We start from the raw sequence: 19401 nt of genomic DNA, 5'->3' as shown, positions 1-19401 counted from the left end.
CCAGATCAATAAACTGGTTCATCTGATCTTGTGGCCCCCAGTTAGGAACTGACTCAGCACAAGAGGACAACTTCAACTTCCCATGATTTCATCTCCTACTTCACCAGTCAGCACTCCTGGCTCACTGGCTTCCCCCTACCCACCAAGTTATCCTTAAAAACTCTGATCCCCGAAGCTCGAAGCTTGGGGAGACTGATTTGAGTCATAATAAAACTCTGATCTCCCGCACAGCCAGCTCTGCATGAATTAACTCTTTATTGCAGTTCCCCTGTCTGGATAAATCGGCTCTGTCTAGGCAGCAGGAAAGGTGAACCCATTGGGTGGTTACAAAAATGGCTTGAGAAGAGTTTTAAGTTGTAAATATTAGAAAAATGAGAAGATTACTATGAAGGTGTGTATGCTGTTCATTTGCTGATTTTGTTCATTGGCCTCTGATTCCTTCTGATCTTCCCCAGCTGCCTCCTGCTACTCTCTTTATTAAATTGAGGGTGAACTCTGGTTATAAAGGAGACAGTGGGTTCCATCTTTTGAAAGGATTGGATCCTAAACTGGAGTCTACCTATGCTCCAGTGTTGAGGACACTCTTGTCATCCTCATGATAAGTAATGAGGGTTGCTAGGCACTACAGTATAAGATTTGTAATCTATTTTTTGGAAAACAAAATTGTGAAAAAAATTATAAAAATCTAATTGTGGATCTTTGTCTCATTGCAAGTATCAGAGGCATTCAAATCAAAGTAACTCTGTCTTGGATAGGGGCCGGGTAAAATGAGGCTGAGACCTACTGGGCCATATTCCTAGGAGGTTAGGCATTCTTAGTTAACAGGATATTTACAGTTTTTTTTTTTTTTTTTTGAGACGGAGTCTTGCTCTGTCGCCCAGGCTGGAGTGCAGTGGCCGGATCTCAGCTCACTGCAAGCTCCACCTCCCGGGTTTACGCCATTCTCCTGCCTCAGCCTCCCGTGTAGCTGGGACTACAGGCGCCCGCCACCTCACCCAGGTACTTTTTGTATTTTTTAGTAGAGACGGGGTTTCAGCGTGTTCGCCAGGATGGTCTCGATCTCCTGACCTCGTGATCCGCCTGTCTCGGCCTCCCAAAGTGCTGGGATTACAGGCTTGAGCCACCGCGCCCGGCCAGAGGATATTTACAGTTAAGGGAACAAGTTAATAATCTTTTTTGAACAAACCCAGGACTTAACTGACCCAGGAAATAACAGACCAAGGAAATGTCCTGATGACCCACTATCTTAAGAACAAAAGCATTCTTAGTTTAAGAGTAAGTTTCAGGCCGGGTGTGGTGGCTCACACCTGTAATCCCAGAAGTTTGGGAGACTGAGGTGGATGGATCACCTGAGGTCAGGAGTTCGAGACCAGCCTGGCCAACGTGGTGAAACCCTGTCTCTAATAAAAATACAAAAAAAATTTGTTAGGCATGTTAGCATGTGCCTGTAATCCCAGATACTCGAGAGGCTGAGGCAGGAGAATTGCCTGAACCTGGGAGGTGGAGGTTGCAGTGAGCCAAGATTGTGCCATTGCACTCCAGCCTGGGTGAGAAGAGCAAAACTCCATGTCAAAAAAAAGAAGTTTCGCTTTAAAGATAATAATACAGATTCTTGCAGAATACAGTAGTTGCACAAAGATTAACAATCCTTTGTTGCAAGGCCTTGTAGACAACATTTTCCTCATGTTTTTTGCTTTGTTATCTTACATATAAACAAGCATTGTATCCTGTTAGACATGAGTTCTAAATTTCTTTTCAAAGAATTAATATGTCAGTATGTTCAATTCTTTGCCTTCTACTTTTAAACTTAACTTCCTTGTAAAGCAATCTTTTTTGATTACCTCCTCCACCCTGACTCATTCCGATCACCTGCTCAACCCTAACTCCTTTTGATCACCTGCTTCACCCTAACTCATTCCGATTACCTGCTACCTCCTCTGCCCTGACTCCCGCCAAAGCACTCACTCCGTCATTCTTTTTAAATTAGCCAATCTGAATTAGTTTACCCTTTGCGGTCTAACCCTAGCCAATAGGGGAACTACACAGCGGCAGGGGCCACGTGTGTCAGGGATAAGAACCCCTTCCCCTCCCTTGTCCAAGTGTGCGCTCACCATTGCTCCATCTGTAAGGGTGCACCTTTCTATAGAAGTACTTTGCCTTGCTGGGAATTAAAAAGAAAATTTTATATTTGAGTGCTATTCCTTTGCGGCACCGAAACTTTATATATAACAATCTTATATATAAACAAGCATCGTACCTAAGGTGTGCACGTTCCTCCTCTTGCTTTCAAGAGTGCCCTACTCTATCTGCTGTGTCTATAGGGTAGCCATTCTTTTGTTCCTTTACTTTCTTAATAAACTTGCTTTTACCTTACCCTGTGGACTTGCCCTGAATTCTTTCTTGCACAAGATCCAAGAACCCTCTCTTGGGGTCTGAAATGGGACCCCCCCTCCGGTAACAGTAGAATTGTTAAAGGAAGGTTGATTTCTGCTAATGTGAGACATGGGGAGATTACATACTGCTAAAATTTCCCACTTTCTTCTCATGTGTTTACAAAATGGGCCACTGTGGAGGCTCTGTTGCTCTTAGGGGTTTGTACCGTTGGATACTATGGATTCTGTCTAACAGAAGAAATGGGTCCTAGAAATGATGAAGCAGCATTATTTTTATGGAGCCTACTTCAGGCAGAGCTAAGGACACCTTGGAAAATAAAGCAAGGATTTAGTGCGACACAGAAGCTATTTAATTTTCTCTCTCTGGCTTGTCCTTTGCTAATTGGAGATGTTTTTCCAGTTAATAAAAGCATTAAAAAATCATTGAATTCTTGGCAGCCAGGCACGGTGACTCACACCTGTAATCCCTGCATTTGGGAGGCTGAGGTGGGTGGATCACTTGAGGGCAGGAGTTTGAGTCCAGCCTGGCCAATATGGTGAAACCCCATCTCTACTAAAAATACAAAAATTAGCCAGGCGTGGTGGCACATACCTGTAATCCCAGCTACTTGGGACGCTGAGGCAGGAAAATCTCTTGAACCCAGGAGGTGGAGGTTGCAGTGAGCCAAGATTGTGCCATCGCACTACAGCCTGGGTGACAGACTGAGACTCTGTCTAAAAAAAGAAAACAAAAACATCATTGAATTATTGTTTTAATCCTTGAAGACACTTAATATTTTGGCCAGAACACTATTTATATTCCATTTATTTTAACAATGAATTTCCTGTCCCAAATGTAGTCAAAATGTGTGCTTGCACAACAAAAGCATTGCAAACACTGCTGTGTTACAGTCTGGCCAACACACCACAATGCAACGAACTCTTTGTGTGAGTTATTATCTGGAGTACTTTGTCTCAGGACCAAGAGAATTAAAGGGTGAGGTTGGAGTGAAAGTTTAATGAGCGAAAGGAGAAAGCTCTCTGCTGGGGAGAGGGGACCCAGAAGAGGGTTGGTGGTTTTCACAGTTTAATGCAAAGGCTTTTATAAGAAACCGATGAGGGCTGGGCATCTCATTTGCATAAGGTGTAAATTTCTAGTAGCTCCACCCTGACCTCCTAGTACACATGCAGGCCCTTAGCTTAAGTTACTCGATATTGCTTTGTTCTCCTTACTGTGCATGTGTTAGGGGATGGAATTTTCCATTGTGGTCATGGCTGGGCAAGCCCTGCTGTGCAAGTTCCCTTATCTGTGCTTGCAGGCTGCTCTTCAGTTTGCAAGAATTCATCTGAAGACCCACCCGAACTGTCTGCCTGACTCATTTCTTCCTTTCTTCTCTCTCAGCTGGAATTCTGATTCTCCTTTTGACTTCTACTTTGACCATGCTGGGGTCCAAGTTCAGGATTTCCTGTGGCCTCTGTGGCCATTTATTGGCTGTATGTGAATTCTTTATGAATTCACAAGCAGCTTTCAGATTCTTGAAGCCTGCAGTATATGAATATTAGGATGTAAAACTGAAAACCTAATAAATTGGACTTTTAAAACATGCTTTCAGTTGTCTTTTACTTAATTAAGAAGTTGATTTTAATACTAAAATTATAGTCACTTTTTCTTTAAAAATTGGAACATTACAAATGAAGCTACACTTTCCTTTGATAACCACCTCTAATCTTGATCATCTTCTCCCATTGTTCAGAGGTCATTATGATATAAGTTTGGTGAGTGTCCTTCAGATCATTACAAATATTTTTTTTCATTTCATTTCATTGTGCCTATACAAATATTTTGTTTGGTATGTACTTTTAAGACATATATGGTATCAAACTGTTAGTTTTGTTCTCTAATTTACTTTATCTAAAAAACAGTATGTTTTTGTGATCTATTTATCTCCAAATAGATCCAAATGGATTTAGTCTGATTCTTTTAACTGCTTTGGAGTTTCCCATTTATGAATGTACTATGTCTGTCAGGCCTCTGAGCCCAAGCTAAGCCATCATATCCCCTGTGACCTGCACATACACATCCAGATGACCCGAAGCAACTGAAGAACCACAGAAGTGAAAATAGCCAGGTCCCGCCTTAACTGATGACATTCCACCATTGAGATTTGTGCCTGCCCTGCACTAACCAATCAATTGACCTTATGACAATACACCCTCCCCGCCCTTGGGATAATGTACTTTGTGATAATACCCCACCCTTAAGAAGGTCGTCTGTAATATTTCCCCGCCCTTGAGAATGTATTTTGTAAGATCCACCCCCTGCCTGCAAAAATTGCTCCTAACTCCATCGCCTATCCCAAACCTATAAGAACTAATGATAATCCCACCGCCCTTTGCTGACTCCCTTTTGGGACTCAGCCTGCCTGCACCCAGGTGATTAAAAAGCTTTATTGCTCACACAAAGCCTGTTTGGTGGTCTCTTCATATGGACATGTGTGACATTTTGGTCCCGAAGACCCAGGACAGGAAAACTCCTTCGGGAGGCTAGTCCCCTGTCCTCACCCTCACTCCATGAGGAGATCCACATACAACCTCGGGTCCTCAGACCATCAGCCCAAGGAACAACTCACCAATTTCAAATCAGGTAAGCAGTCTTTTCACTCTCTTCTCCAGCCTCTCTTGCTACCTTTCAGTCTCTCTGTCCTTCCAGTTCCAGTTCTTTTTCCTCTCTAGTAGAGACAAAGGAGACACATTTTATCTGTGGACCCAAAACTCTGGCGCCGGTCACGGACTCAGGAAGACAGTCTTCCCTTGGTTTTTAATCACTGCAGGGACACCTGCCTGATTAGTCACCCCCATTCCACTGGTGTCTGATCACCATGGGAAATCCTGACTGATTATTCACCCACATTCCATTGGTGTCTGATCACTGCGGGGACGCCTGCCTTGGTCATTCACCCACATTCCCTTGGTGGCAAGTCAATTGCGGGGACGCCTGCTTTGGATGCTCACCCACATTTACAGCTCAGGGTGGCTCACCACCCCCTTCTCTGTGTCTCCACCTTTCTCTTTAAACTTGCCTCCTTCACTACGGGAAAACTTCCACCCTCCATTCCCCCTTCTCCCTTAGCTTGTTTCTCAAGAACTTAAAATCTCTTCAACTCACACCTGACCTAAAACCTGAACGCCATATTTTCTTCTGCAATACTGCTTGGCCCCAATACAAACTCAACTATAGTTTCAAATAGCCAGAAAACGGCACTTTCGACTTCTCCATCCTACAAAATATAGATAATTTTTGTTGAAAAATGGGCAAATGGTCTGTGGTGCCTGACATCCAGGCATTCTTCACACATTGGTCCCTCCCTTGTCTCTGCTCCCAATGTGACTCTTCCCAAATCTTTCTTCTTTCTCTCTTGTCTGTTCTGTCAGTCTCCACCCGAAACTCTTGAGTCCTTTGAAACCTCCTTTTCTATGGACCCATCTAACTTCTCCCCTCCTCCCCAGGCTGCTCCTCGCCAGGCCAAGCCAGGTCCCAATTTTTCCTCGGCCTCCTCTCCCCAACCCTATAATCCACACCTGGTCCAGCTTACAGTTTTGTTCTGCAACTAGCCCTCCCCAACCTGCCCAACAATTTCTTTTTTAAAAGGTGGCTGGAGCTAAAGGCACAGTCAAGGTTAGTGCTCCTTTTTCTTTATCTGACCTCTCCCAAATCAGTTAGCATTTAGGCTCTTTTTCATCAAATATAAAACCCCAGCCCAGTTCATGGCCTGTTTGGCAACAACCCGTGGACACTTTACTGCCCTAGACCCAGAGGGGCCAGAAGGCGGTCTTATTCTCAATATGCATTTTATTACCCAGCCCATTCCCAACATTAGAAAAAGCTCCAAAAATTAGATTCCAGCCCTCAAACCCCACAACAGGACTTAATTAACCTCACCTTCAAGCTGTACATTAATAGAATAGAGGCAGCCAAGTGGCAACATATTTCTGAGTTGCAATTACTTGCCTCCACTGTGAGAGAAACCCCAGCCACATCTCCAGCACACAAGAACTTCAAAATACCTAAACCGCAGTGGCCAGGTATTTCTCCAGGACCTCCTTCCTCAGGATCTTGCTTCAAGTTCTGGAAATCTGGTCACTGGGGCAAGGAATGCCCACAGCCTTGGATTCCTCCTAAGTCATGTCCCATCTGTGTGGGACACCATTGGAAATTGGACTGTCCAACTCACTTGGCAGCCATTCCCAGAGCCCCTGGAACTCTGGCCCAAGGCTCTCAGACTGACTCCTTCCCAGATCTTCTCGGTTTTCCAGCTGAAGACTGACACTGCCCGATCACCTCAGAAGCCTCCTGGACCATCAAAGACACTTTGGGTAACTCTTACAGTGGAGGGTAAGTCCGTCCCATTCTTTTTTTTTTTTTTTTTTTTTTTCTGAGACAGAGTCTCGCTCTGTCACCCGGGCTGGAGTGCAGTGGCCGGATCTCAGCTCACTGCAAGCTCCGCCTCCCAGGCTTACGTCATTCTCCTGCCTCAGCGTCCTGAGTAGCTGGGACTACAGGCGCCCGCCACCTCGCCCGGCTAGTTTTTTTTGTATTTTTTAGTAGAGATGGGGTTTCACTGTGTTAGCTAGGATGGTCTTGATCTCCTGACCTCGTGATCCGCCCGTTTTGGCCTCCCAAAGTGCTGGGATTACAGGCTTGAGCCACCGCGCCTGGCCTCATTCTTAATCAATAAGGAGGCTACCCACTCCACATTACCTTCTTTTCAAGGGCCTGTTTCCCTTGTCCCCATAACTGCTGTGGGTGTTGACGGCCAGGCTTCTAAACCTCTTAAAACTCCTCAACTCTGGTGCCAACTTAGACGATATTCTTTTATATTCTCCTTTTTTAGTTATCCACATCTGCCCAGCTCCCTTATTAGGTTAAGACATTTTAACTAAATTATCTGCTTCCCTGACTATTCCTAGGCTGCAGCCACACCTCATTGCTGCCCTTTTCCCCAGTTGAAAGCCTCCTTCACATCCTCCCCTTGTGTCTCCCTACCTTAATCCACAGTATAAGATACCTCTACTCCCTCCTTGGTGACGCTCATGCACCCCTTACCATCCCATTAAAGTCTATTCACCCTTACCCGGCTCAATGCCAGTATCCCATCCCACAACAGACTTTAAGGGGACTGAAGCTTGTTATCACTCGCCTGTTACAGCACGGCCTTTTAAAGCCTACAAATTCTCCTTACAACTCCCCCATGCTACCTGTTCAGAAACTAGACAAATGTTACAGGTTGGTTCAGGATCTTCACCTTATCTGCAGCCCCTCTTATGTATCTTCCCAACAGGACACCCTCCTGCTCCTCCAACATCTATTCTCAAAGGGATATCACGTATCCCCCTCCAAAGCCCAAATTTCTTCCTCATCCGTTACCTATCTCAGCATAATTCTTTTTTTTTTTTTTTTTTTGAGACGGAGTCTCGCTGTGTCGCCCAGGCTGGAGTGCAGTGGCCGGATCTCGGCTCACTGCAAGCTCCTCCTCCCAGGTTCCCGCCATTCTCCCGCCTCAGCCTCCGAGTAGCTGGGACTACAGGCGCCTGCAACCGCCCCCGGCTAGTTTTTTGTATTTTTAGTAGAGACGGGGTTTCACCGTGTTAGCCAGGATGGTCTCGACCTCCTGACCTCGTGATCCGCCCGCCTCGGCCTCCCAAAGTGCTGGGATTACAGGCTTGAGCCACCGCGCCCGGCCTCTCAGCATAATTCTTCATAAAAACACATGTGCTCTCCCTGCTGATCATGTCCGGCTAATCTCCCAAACCCTAACCCCTTCTACAAAACAACAACTCCTTTCCTTCCTAGGCAAGGTTAGGTACTTTCTCCTTTGGATACCTGATTTTGCCATCCTGACTAAACCATTATATAAACTCACAAAAGGAAATGTAGCTGACCCCATAGATCCTAAATCCTTTTCCCACTCCTCTTTCCATTCCTTAAAAACAGCCCCAGAAGCTGCTCCCACACTAGCTCTCCCTGACTCATCCCAACCCTTTTCATTACACACAGCCAAAGTACAGGGCTGTGTGGTTGGAATTCTTACACAAAAGCCAGGACTGTGTCCTGTAGCCTTTCTGTCCAAACAACTTGACCTTACTGTTTTAAGCTGGCCTTCATGCCTCCATGCAGTGGCTACCACTGCTTTAAGACTTTTAGAGGCCCTCAAAATCACAAACTATGCTCAACTCAATCTCTACAGTTCTCATAACTTCCAAAATCTATTTTCTCCTTCACACCTGATGCATATACTTTCTACTTCCTGGCTCTTTCAGCTATATTCACCCTTTGTTGAGTCTCCCACAATTACCATTGTTCCTGGTCCAGAATTCAGTCTGGCCTCTCACATTATTCCGGATACCACAACTGACCTCCATGACTGTACCTCTCTGATCCACCTGACATTCACTCCATTTCCCCACATTTCCTTCTTTCCTGTTCCTCACCCTGATCACACTTTGTTTATCAATGGCAGTTCCACCATGCCTAATTGCCACTCACCAGCAAAGGCAGGCTGTGCTATAGTATCTTCCAAATCTATCATTGAGGCTGCCGCTCTGCCCCCCTCCACTACCTCTCAGCAAGCCAAACTCATTGCCTTAACACGGGCCGTCACTCTTGCAAAGGGACTACGTGTCAACATTTATACTGACTCTAAATATGCTTTCCATATCCTGCACCACCATGTTGTTATATGGGCTGGAAGAGATTTCCTCACTATGCAAATGTCTTCCATCATTAATGCCTCTTTAATAAAAACTCTTCTCAAGCCTGCTTTACTTCCAAAGGAAGCTGGAGTCATTCACTGCAAGGGCCATCAAAAGGCATCAGATCCCATTGCTCAGGGCAACGCTTATGCTGATAAGGTAGCTAAAGAAGCAGTTAGCAGTCCAACTTCTGTCCCTCATGGCCAGCTTTTCTCATTCTCATCCGTCATTCCCACCTACTCTCCCACTGAAACTTCCACCTATCAATCTCTTCCCACACAAGGCAAACGGTTCTTGGACCTAGGAAAATATCTCCTTCTAGCCTCACAGGCTCATTCTATTCTGTAGTCATTTCATAACCTCTTCCATGTAAGTTACAAGCTGCTAGCTCGCCTCTTAGAACCTCATTTCCTTTGCATCATGGAAATCTGTCCTCAAGGAAATCACTTCTCAGTGTTCCATCTCCTATTCACCATTCTCAGCTACTGGTAAATGTCCTGCCCTTGTTTACACTGCCAGTTTACACTTTTAGTCCAAACCATCATAACTGATATCTCCTGGTTTTACCTCAAACCACCACCCTTAAGTCTCTCTTGAAGTGGATAGAAGATCTTCAGTGGCAAGGTACACTCCAGTTCTTCCATCCTGATGAAGTCCTTTTTTTTACTTTTCTACTCACTCTTATCCTTGCCCCCATTCTCCAGTCACTCTGTACCTCTCCCTAGTTAACCTCCAGCATAATTTCAATCTCACCCACTCTCTCCTCACTGCCTCCAATCCTTCTCTAGCAAAGAATTGTTGGCTATGCATTTCTGTTTTTCCCTGCTCTTACACAGCCATCCCCTCTCTACAGGCCGACTGGGCTACCTCTCCCATTTCCTTGCACCACCGAACCTCCTTTAATAGCCCTCATCTTTACCCACCTGAGGAACTTCTTTACTTTCTAGACAGATTTGACGAGAACTCCCTAGACATTTCACACCAACAAGCTGCCATACTTCTCTGCATCTACTTATGGCACCTTTCTCCTTATGTCAATTCCACCACCCGCACCCCCATATTTGGACCCCTAACCACAGAAACAACTATCCCTGTTGCCGCTCCTTTATGCATCTCCCAACAACAGCCTACTGGAATCTCTTTAGGCAACCTTCCACCATCCAAATGATCCTTTACTCTTTATCTCCAGAACCCAGCCACACATGTTGCCGAACAGATGGGAGTATTCCAACTTCACATTAGTGATAAGCCCTCTATCATTATTGACAAACTAAAAAACATTAGCAGTCACTATTTTCTTTTGTTTTCCTTATTAATATAAGAAGACAGCAATAGGCCTCGATTTACTCACTGCTGAAAAAGGAGGACTCTGTATATTTTTAAATGAAGAGTGTTGTTTTTACCTAAATCAATCTGGCCTGGTATATGACAACATTAAAAAAACCTCAAGGATAGAGCCCACAGACTTGCCAACCAAGCAAATAATTACACTGAACCCCCTTGGACGCTCTGTAATTGGATGTCCTGGGTCCTCCCAATTCTTAGTCCTTTAATACCTGTTTTTTTCCTTCTTTTATTCGGACCTGTGTCTTCCATTTAGTTTCTCAATTTACACAAAACTGCATCCAGGCCATCACCAATCATTCTTTAGGACAAATGCACCTTCTAACAACGCCACAATATCACCCCTTACCCCAAAATCTTTCTTCAGTTTAATCTCTCCCACTCTAGGTTCCCACACAGCCCCTAATCCCGCTTGAAGCAGCCCTGAGAAACATCCCCCATTATCTCTCCATACCACCCCCAAAAATTTTTGCTGCCCCAATACTTCACCACTATTTTATTTTGTTTTTCTTGTTAATATAAGAAGACAGGAATGTCAGGCCTCTGAGCCCAAGCTAAGCCATCATATCCCAGTGACCTGCACGTGTACATCCAGATGGCCTGAAGCAACTGAAGATCCACAAAAGAAGTGAAAATAGCCAGGTCCTGCCTTAATTGATGACATTCCACCATTGTGATTTGTTCCTGCCCTGCCCTAACTGATCAATTGACCTTTTGACAAATACACCCCCCCACCCCCCACCCTTGGGATAATGTGCTTTGTGATATTCCCCCACCCTTGGGAATGTACTTTGTAAAATCCACCCCCTGCCTGCAAAAATTGCTCCTAACTCCACCGCCTATCCCAAACCTATAAGAACTAATGGTAATCCCACCACCCTTTGCTGACTCTCTTTTCAGACTCAGCCCGCCTGCACCCAGGTGATTAAAAAGCTTTACTGCTCACACAAAGTCTGTTTGGTGGTCCTTCATATGGACACACGTGACACTATAGTTAACTAATTTCTGTATTGATGGACACTTACAGAACATGCACATGCATATAAAATTAGAAGTAGAACTGTGGGTCACAGGGTATGTGCCAAAGTGTCTCCTGCAGTGGCTGGGACATTTTATGTATCTCTTCATTAAGAATACTTTACATTTGTTTCTATTTATTATACAGCAAAGAAAAGTGTCTCCTGCAGTAGCTGGGACATTTTACACATCCCTCCATTAAGCATAGTTTAAATTTTTTTTATTTATTATACAGCAAAGAAAACAATCATTGCTTCCACATCTGGTACTAGTCCTTCCTTCCTTCCTTCCTTCCTTCCTTCCCTGCCTCCTTCCTTCTCTTTCTTTCTCTCCCTCTCGCCCTTCATTCCTTCCTTCCTTCCTTCCCTCCCTCCCTCCCTCCTTCCTTCTCTCTCTTTCTCTCCCTCCCTTCCTCCCTCCCTCCCTCTCCTTCCTCCCTTCCTTCCTTCCTTCCTCCCTTCCTTCCTCCCTCCCTCCCTCCTTCCTTCCTTCCTTCCTTCCTTCCTTCCTTCCTTCCTTCCTTCCTTCCTTTCTTTCTTTCTTTCACCTGTCTTCTACTTGTTTTCTTTTTCTTTCTTTCTCTTTTTTTTGAGATGGAGTCTCTCTCTGTCACCCAGACTAGAGTGCAGTGGCATGATCTCAGCTCACTGCACTTCCACCTCCTAGGTTCAAGTGATTCTCCTGCCTCAGCCTCCCTAGTAGCTGGGACTACAGGCACGGGCCACCACACCCAGCTAACTTTTGTATTTTTTGTAGAGATGGGGTTTCACCGTGTTGGCCAGGAGGGTCTCAATCTCTTGACCTAGTGATCCGCTTGCCTCGGTCTCCCAAAGTACTGGGATTACAGTTGTGAGCCACCCTGCTTGGCCTTTTTTTTTTTTTTTTTTTTGAGATGGAGTTTCACTCTGTCGCCAGACTGGAGTGCAGTGGCAAGATCTTGGCTCACTGCAACTTCCACCTCTTGGGTCCAAGCGACTCTCCTGCCTCAGCCTCCTGAGTAGCTGGGATTACAGGTGTGAGTCACCGCCCCTGGCCTTCTACTTGTTTTCCACCCAGCAATATAATCCCCCTTTTAGGCCTTAATTGCCTGATTTTTAGGTGAGGGAATAACAGGACTGTTTTGTGAAGAGTGAACGTTTTTCTAAGTGCAGCCCCTGCCCACCCAATGAAAAGAAGACTCAGGGGAGCAAGAGTGTTAAGAATATTTTAGAGTACTGCATTCACTTCAACAAGGATGTTGAATTAGAAGAATTTTTTTTTTGAGACACGCTGTCGCACATGCTGGAGTTCGGTGGCGCCATCATTGTCACTACAACCTCCACCTCCCAGGCTCAAGCAATTCTTGTGCCTCAGCCTCCCAAGTAGCTGGGACTACAGGTGTGCACCACCATGCTTAGATAATTTTGTCTGCATTTTCAATAGGGTTTTGCCATGTTGGTCAGGCTGGCTATGAACTCCTGGCCTCAAGTGATCCGCCTGCCTCAGCATCCTAAAGTGTTGGAATTACAGGTGTGAGCTATCGAGCTTAGCCATATTTGAAGGATTTTTAATTGAATAAGAGTAACACCCAAGAGAAAAGAAATGGGAAAATAATGTAAAAACAATATCATCAGCTTTTTCACCATACTTGATTTTATGCAGAAATGTCTTCTTCCAAAACTTTTCCCACAACTGCTAAGTTATAGATGCTCAGATATATTTTCTGGGTCCCACAGCTGCCACACTCTCCCCTGTAGGCTCTAGTGGGTCCCAGAAACCAAGAGCAGATAGAAGAAGGAAGAAAACCAGGAGGGCAAGGAAAGTCCTCCCAAGTGGGGAGAATTTGCAAATAGTCAAAATTTGACAGGTTGAATGATGAGATTGGAGAAATGCAACTTGCAAGACTTAATGTATACACTGTAAATTAGGAAAGAAACTTTATGTAGTAAGAAGAACATGGAGAGTAGAGGAGAGCTTCTTAGAAGGAGTTGCTTACTGGGCACCACTGGAAGCTTGGTGGGGGCATGGGGAGAAAGAGAGGTAGAGAGAAATAGAAAGAGCGGGAGAGGGAGAGAGGAGACAGGCACAAGGAGGCATTCCATAATGGAAGAGCCTACGGTAATATGATTGTGCACTGCAGCATGGGATAATGCTGGGACAAAGAGGAGGCTGGTTATGGGATAGAATGATAAGAATGGAATGGATTTAGGAGCTTTTGTGTGTCAGGGGCAGGCAGTGATTTTCTTCTTATTTTTTCATCCATGGGATAATAAGACAACTAAATACCATAGTAGCAAGACTGGCCCAAGACATTGTCCTCAGGTCAGATAATTGGGCACATTGTGTACTAAATTATGAATAAGCTTATCTTTGCTTTATGCCATTGAGCTTTGAAACCATCCTTTATTCTGAAAAGGCTATGAGCCACCCTGTGAGACAATTTCAATCATTATCATAATAATATCAGTAGCAAAATCAAATCATATGTGGTTGGCTCTCTGAAACTAATCTAAAATTGCTGCATGGGTTAGCTGAGAGGTACCTAATAACTTAGATTGTCCTCAGGTGAGAACAAACGGATGAGTTTTTATTTCATCTTGCCATTTTAAATAGGGTAAAAAAATTTTTTAAGTGAAGATTGTTTGATACAGGAAAAGTTGAAGAATTTTCAGAAAATTTTATGAACTCCAGGAGGACTGAATCAAGAGAGAAAACCCCCAAATGTCAGCTTTCATATCTGTTCAAGTCTGTGTTACCTATGGTTGTTTCTTTGTCATCACCTTCTTCATAAAGACACAGCATAGCAGGGTTGGTGATTTTTGTCTGTCTTTGTCTCCTTTTTTTAAATTTAAGAGGGAATGTTTATTCGAATTGTAAAAGCAATACAGTTATTGTAAAGGATTTGTAAATATAGAAGCATAGGTGGGGTGTAGTGGCTCACGCTTGTAATCCCAGCACTCTGGAGGCTGAAGCGGGTAGATCAGTTGAGTTCCAGATCAGCCTGGACAACATGATGAAACTCTATCTCTACTAAAAATACAAAAATTAGCCAGATGTGGTGGTGCATGCCTGTAGTCCCAGCTACTTGGGAGGCTGAGGCAGGAGAATTGCTTGAATCCAGGAGGTGGAGGTTGCAGTGAGTCGAGATTGTGCCACTGCACTCCAGCCTGGACAACAGAGCGAGACTCTGCCTCAAAAATATATATATATATGTGTGTGTGTGTGTATACATATGTATATAATAAAGAAAATAATAAAGTCTATCCTACAACCAAAAGAAAACCGTAGTTAACACTTCTTCCTAGTGTTTTTCTTTTCTTTATATTATATTTAGTTGTACAATTAATGAGTAAATATATCCTTATAGAAAAAGTCAAATCACTGCCCCTGGCCCCACAACTTCAATTGTCGTGTCACCCTCAGGGATAAATACTGTTATCAGGTGATGGGTATTCTATAAAATTCTTTTTTTTTCTTGTCTCTAAATATATTTATAGACAAAACACAATACTTTTCCTTCTGCATGTGTTTTATGAAAAAAGTAACAAACAATGAATTTATACTTTCTTATTTTTGTTCAGTGATGTCTTAAGGATATTACCATACCCAAGCATAGAGATCTATCTCATATTACCTGTTGCATAGGATTCAATAGTATAGAAATACTTTTATTTGATAATTGCTTTGTCAACAGGAATTTACAATTTCAACATCCTCATCCTTCTTGCTGCCATTACAAATAATGGTATTCCTGGGCATGGTGGCTCACACCTGTAATCACAGCACTTTGGGAGGCTGAGGCAGGAGGATCACGGGGTCAAGAGATTGAGACCAGCCTGACCAACGTGGTGAAACCCAGTGTCTACTAAAAATACAAAAATCAGCTGGGCATGGTGGTGCATGCCTGCAGTCTCAGCTACTGGGGGGCTGAGGCAGGAGAATCACTTGAACCTGGGAGGCGGAGCTTGCAGTGACATCGAGCCACAGCACTCCAGCCTGGTGACAGAGTGAGACTCTGCCTCAAAAACAAAAACCCAAAACAAATAATGGTATAATGAACATCTGTATACATATCTCTATGCACATGGATGAGTATTTTTGTAAGGGAGATAATTGGAGAGTGGAGAGGCAGTGTCTTAGTCCATTTTCTGTTGCTATAACAGAATACCACAGACTGAGTAATTTATGAGGAAAATAAGTTTATTCTGTTCATAGTTCTAGAGACTGGGAAGTCCAAAAGCATGGTGTGGTGTCTTTTGAGGGTCATCCCATGGTGGAAGGGTAGAAGGGGCAGAAAGCATGAGTGAGAGAGAACTTGATTTTATAACAAAGCCACTCTGGTGATACCTAACCTAATCCCAGGATAACAGTATCAACCCATTTATGAGGATTAATATATCAGGACCTAATGACCTTTTTCTCCAAAAATATAATTTTTAATTACTGAATATAATTTCATTGTGTGAATGTATCATTATTGTTTTTTCTTTATGTTAACATTCTTTTATTTTTGAACTCTAGTTGTTGTAAATATTTGCTATTGCAGATTTTTTGAAAATGTTGCTAAAGAGTACCTTTCTGAATATTTTTGTGTTTAATTTTTGGGTATATTTCCATTTATTTTGATAAGATCATGAGAAAGAAATTCACTGGGACAAATCGTATCAACTTTTAAACTTTTAAGTGATACATATTGCCAAATACTTTTCTGGAAATTTTGTACCAGTTTATCTTTATTTGAGCAGTGCATTAGCATGTCTTTCTTATAGAACTATCTTTTAATATGCTTAATTATTATTATGATTATCATTATCATTATTATTACTTTTGAGACAGAGTCTCACTCTGTCACCCAGGCTGGAGTGCAGTGGCATGATCTCGGCTCACTGCAACCTCTGCTTCCTGGGTTCAAGTGATTCTCCTGCCTCAGCCTCCTGAGTAGCTAGGATTACAGGCATGCGCCACCATGCCCAGATAGTTTTTGTATTTTTAGTAGAGATGGGGTTTCACCATGTAGGTCAGGCTGGTCTTGAACTCTTGACCTCATGATCGGCCTGCCTCAGCCTCCCAAAGTGCTAGCATCACAGGTGTGAGCCACTGCACCTGGCCAATATGCTTAATTATTAAATATATTTAAAATGTTGCTAGTTTTAAAGATCAGAAATAATATCTCACTGGTATTATAATTTGTATTTAATTGATGATCAGTGAGGTGGGACATTTCTCATTTTATTAGCCATTTATGGCCCCTCTGATAATTGTTAGTTCTTCTATAGAAGTTTTCTCTTAGGTCATTGGTTTTCTTATTGGTGTGAGTAGGCTCTTTGCATATTAAAGTTTTGACTCTTTGTATTATTTCTGGAAACATTTTTCCAGTTTGCTCTTTCACTTTAAATTCTGCTTACACATTTAAAAATTTTGTTGTCATCTGTGCTCTTTTTCTTGAATGTTCTTGCATTGCTTTTATGCTCAGAAAGTCTGCTATGGCTTTCATGTTTGTGTTGCTCCCCTAATTCATATGCTGAAATCCTTACCTCCAAGAAGATGGTATTAGGAGGTGGGACCTTTGGGAGAAGATGATTATGTTATAAGGGTGGAGGCTTCATGGATGGGATTAGAAAAAGAAAGCTTAGAACTGTACTTACACATTATAAACCAAATAAATTTAAGATAGACTTAAAGCACTGAATATAAAAAATAAAACAAGGCCAGGCATGGTGGCTCACACCTGTAATTCCAGCACTTTGAGAGGCCATGGTGGGCAGATCACTTGAGGCCAGGAGTTCAAGATCAGCATGGCCAACATGGTGAAACCCTGTCTCTACCAAAAATACAAAAAATTAGCCAGATGTGGTGGCACATGCTGTAGTCCTAGCTACTCGAGGGACTGAGGCAGGAGGATCACCTGAACCCAGGATGTCAAGGCTTAAATCTACCATAATGCTTGGGGGAAAACCCAAATACACTCTTATGAAAGTTAGGAACAAGACAACATGTCCATTATTGCTATTAATGTTTAACAATGTGGTATTAGTTCTTATGCTGTTAATAAAATCATACCTGAGACTGGGTAGTTTATAAAGGAAAGAGGTTTATTTGACTCACAGTTCAGCATGGCTGGGGAGGCCCCAGGAAACTTACAATCATGGTAGAAGGGGAAGCAAACACATCCTTCTTCACGTGGCAGCAGCAAGAAGTGCTAAGCAAAAGGATAAGTTCCTTATAAAACCATCAGATCTTGTGGGAACTCACTATCATGAGTACAGGGGTAACTGCCCCCCTCATGATTCAGTTACCTCCTGCTGAATACCTCCCACGACATGTGTGATTATGGGAACAATTCAAGATGAGATTTGAGTGGGGACATGAGATTTGAGTGGGGACACATCCAGACCCCATCAAATGTTCTGGTGTTATTAACCAATGCAATTAGTCAAGAAAAGGAATAGAAGTATAAAAATTGGAAAGAAGGAGGTGAAATTTTCATTATTTACAAATGATTTGCATGTTTACAGTGCAAAACCCAGGAGAATCAATTGAAAACAATTCCAAACAATAAGAAACATAAAAAAGATTTAGGTACATATTTAATATATAGGAATAAGTAGACCCCATTTACAATATGACAAAAATATAATATTTTTAGAGATAAACTACAAAATATAGTAAATCTAAATTGCTAATAAGAATAAGACTTCTTGGCGGGGTGCAGTGGCTCAAGCCTGTAATCATAGCACTTTGGGAGGCCAAGGTGGGTGGATCACTTGAGGTCAGGAGTTCGAGACCAGCCTGGCTAACATGGTGAAACCCTGTCTCTACTAAAAATACAAAAATTAGCCAGATGTCATGGCATATGCCTGTAATCCCAGCTACTCGGGAGGCTGGAACCTGGGAGGCGAAAGTTGCAATGAAGCGAAAGTTGCAGTGAGCCGAGATTGCGTCACTGCACTCCAGCCTGGGTGAGAGGGAGACTTTGTCTCAAAAGAAAAACAAAAAAAGAAAAGAAAAGAAAAAAGAATAAGACTTCTTGAACAAATGAGAAAAATGATTTTAGTTGGAAGACTCAACATTTAAAACATATAAATTCTCCATAGTTTATTTATAAAATTAATGTGACCCCAATAACAATACCAACAGATTTTTTTGGAATTTTCCAAGAAGATTTTGAATTTCATATGGGAAAATGAATATATAAGACAGCCAGGGTTATTCTGAAAAATAAGCCCTACCAAATACAAAATATATTAATGGCCTCAGACATGCCTTTCAAACCCTGCTGCCACTAGTTTTTGTCTGTGTTTGTCTATAGGCATTGCTGCTATCTCTCAGATCCTTGCCTGCATGGGCCAGATCCCTGCCACAGGGCCCTTGCATGGACTTTTTGCTATTTGAATGATGTGGGCAGCTCCTGCCTCAATACCTCTTGACTATTTCAGTTTTTTTTTTTTTTTGAGATGGAGTCTCGTTCTGTCACCCAGGTTGGAGTGCAGTGGTGCGATCTTGGCTCACTGCAAGCTCTGCCTCCTGGGTTCACACCATTCTCCTGCCTCAGCCTCCTGAGTAGCTGGGACTACAGGTGCCCACCACCACACCCAGTTAATTTTTTTTTATTTTTAGTAGAGACAGGATTTCACCATGTTAGCCAGGCTAGTCTCGATCTCCTGACCTTATGATCTGCCTGCCTCGGCCTCCCAAAGTGCTGGGATTACAGGTGTGAGCCGCCGCACCTGGCCAGACTATTTCATTGACTAAATAGTTCTTATTTAATCATCACTTCTGGCAGGGCATGGTGGCTCATGCCTGTAATCCCAGCACTTTGGGAGGCTGAGACAGGCAGATCACCTGAGGTTGGGAGTTCGAGACCAGCCTGACCAACATGGAGAAACCCCATCTCTACTAAAAATACAAAATTAGTAGGGCATGGTGGTGCATGCCTGTA

Source organism: Trachypithecus francoisi, unplaced genomic scaffold, assembly GCF_009764315.1.
Source record: "Trachypithecus francoisi isolate TF-2019V2 unplaced genomic scaffold, Tfra_2.0 Lachesis_group15, whole genome shotgun sequence".
Classification (NCBI taxonomy): Eukaryota; Metazoa; Chordata; class Mammalia; order Primates; family Cercopithecidae; genus Trachypithecus; species Trachypithecus francoisi.
Note: the sequence above shows the minus strand (reverse complement) of the source record.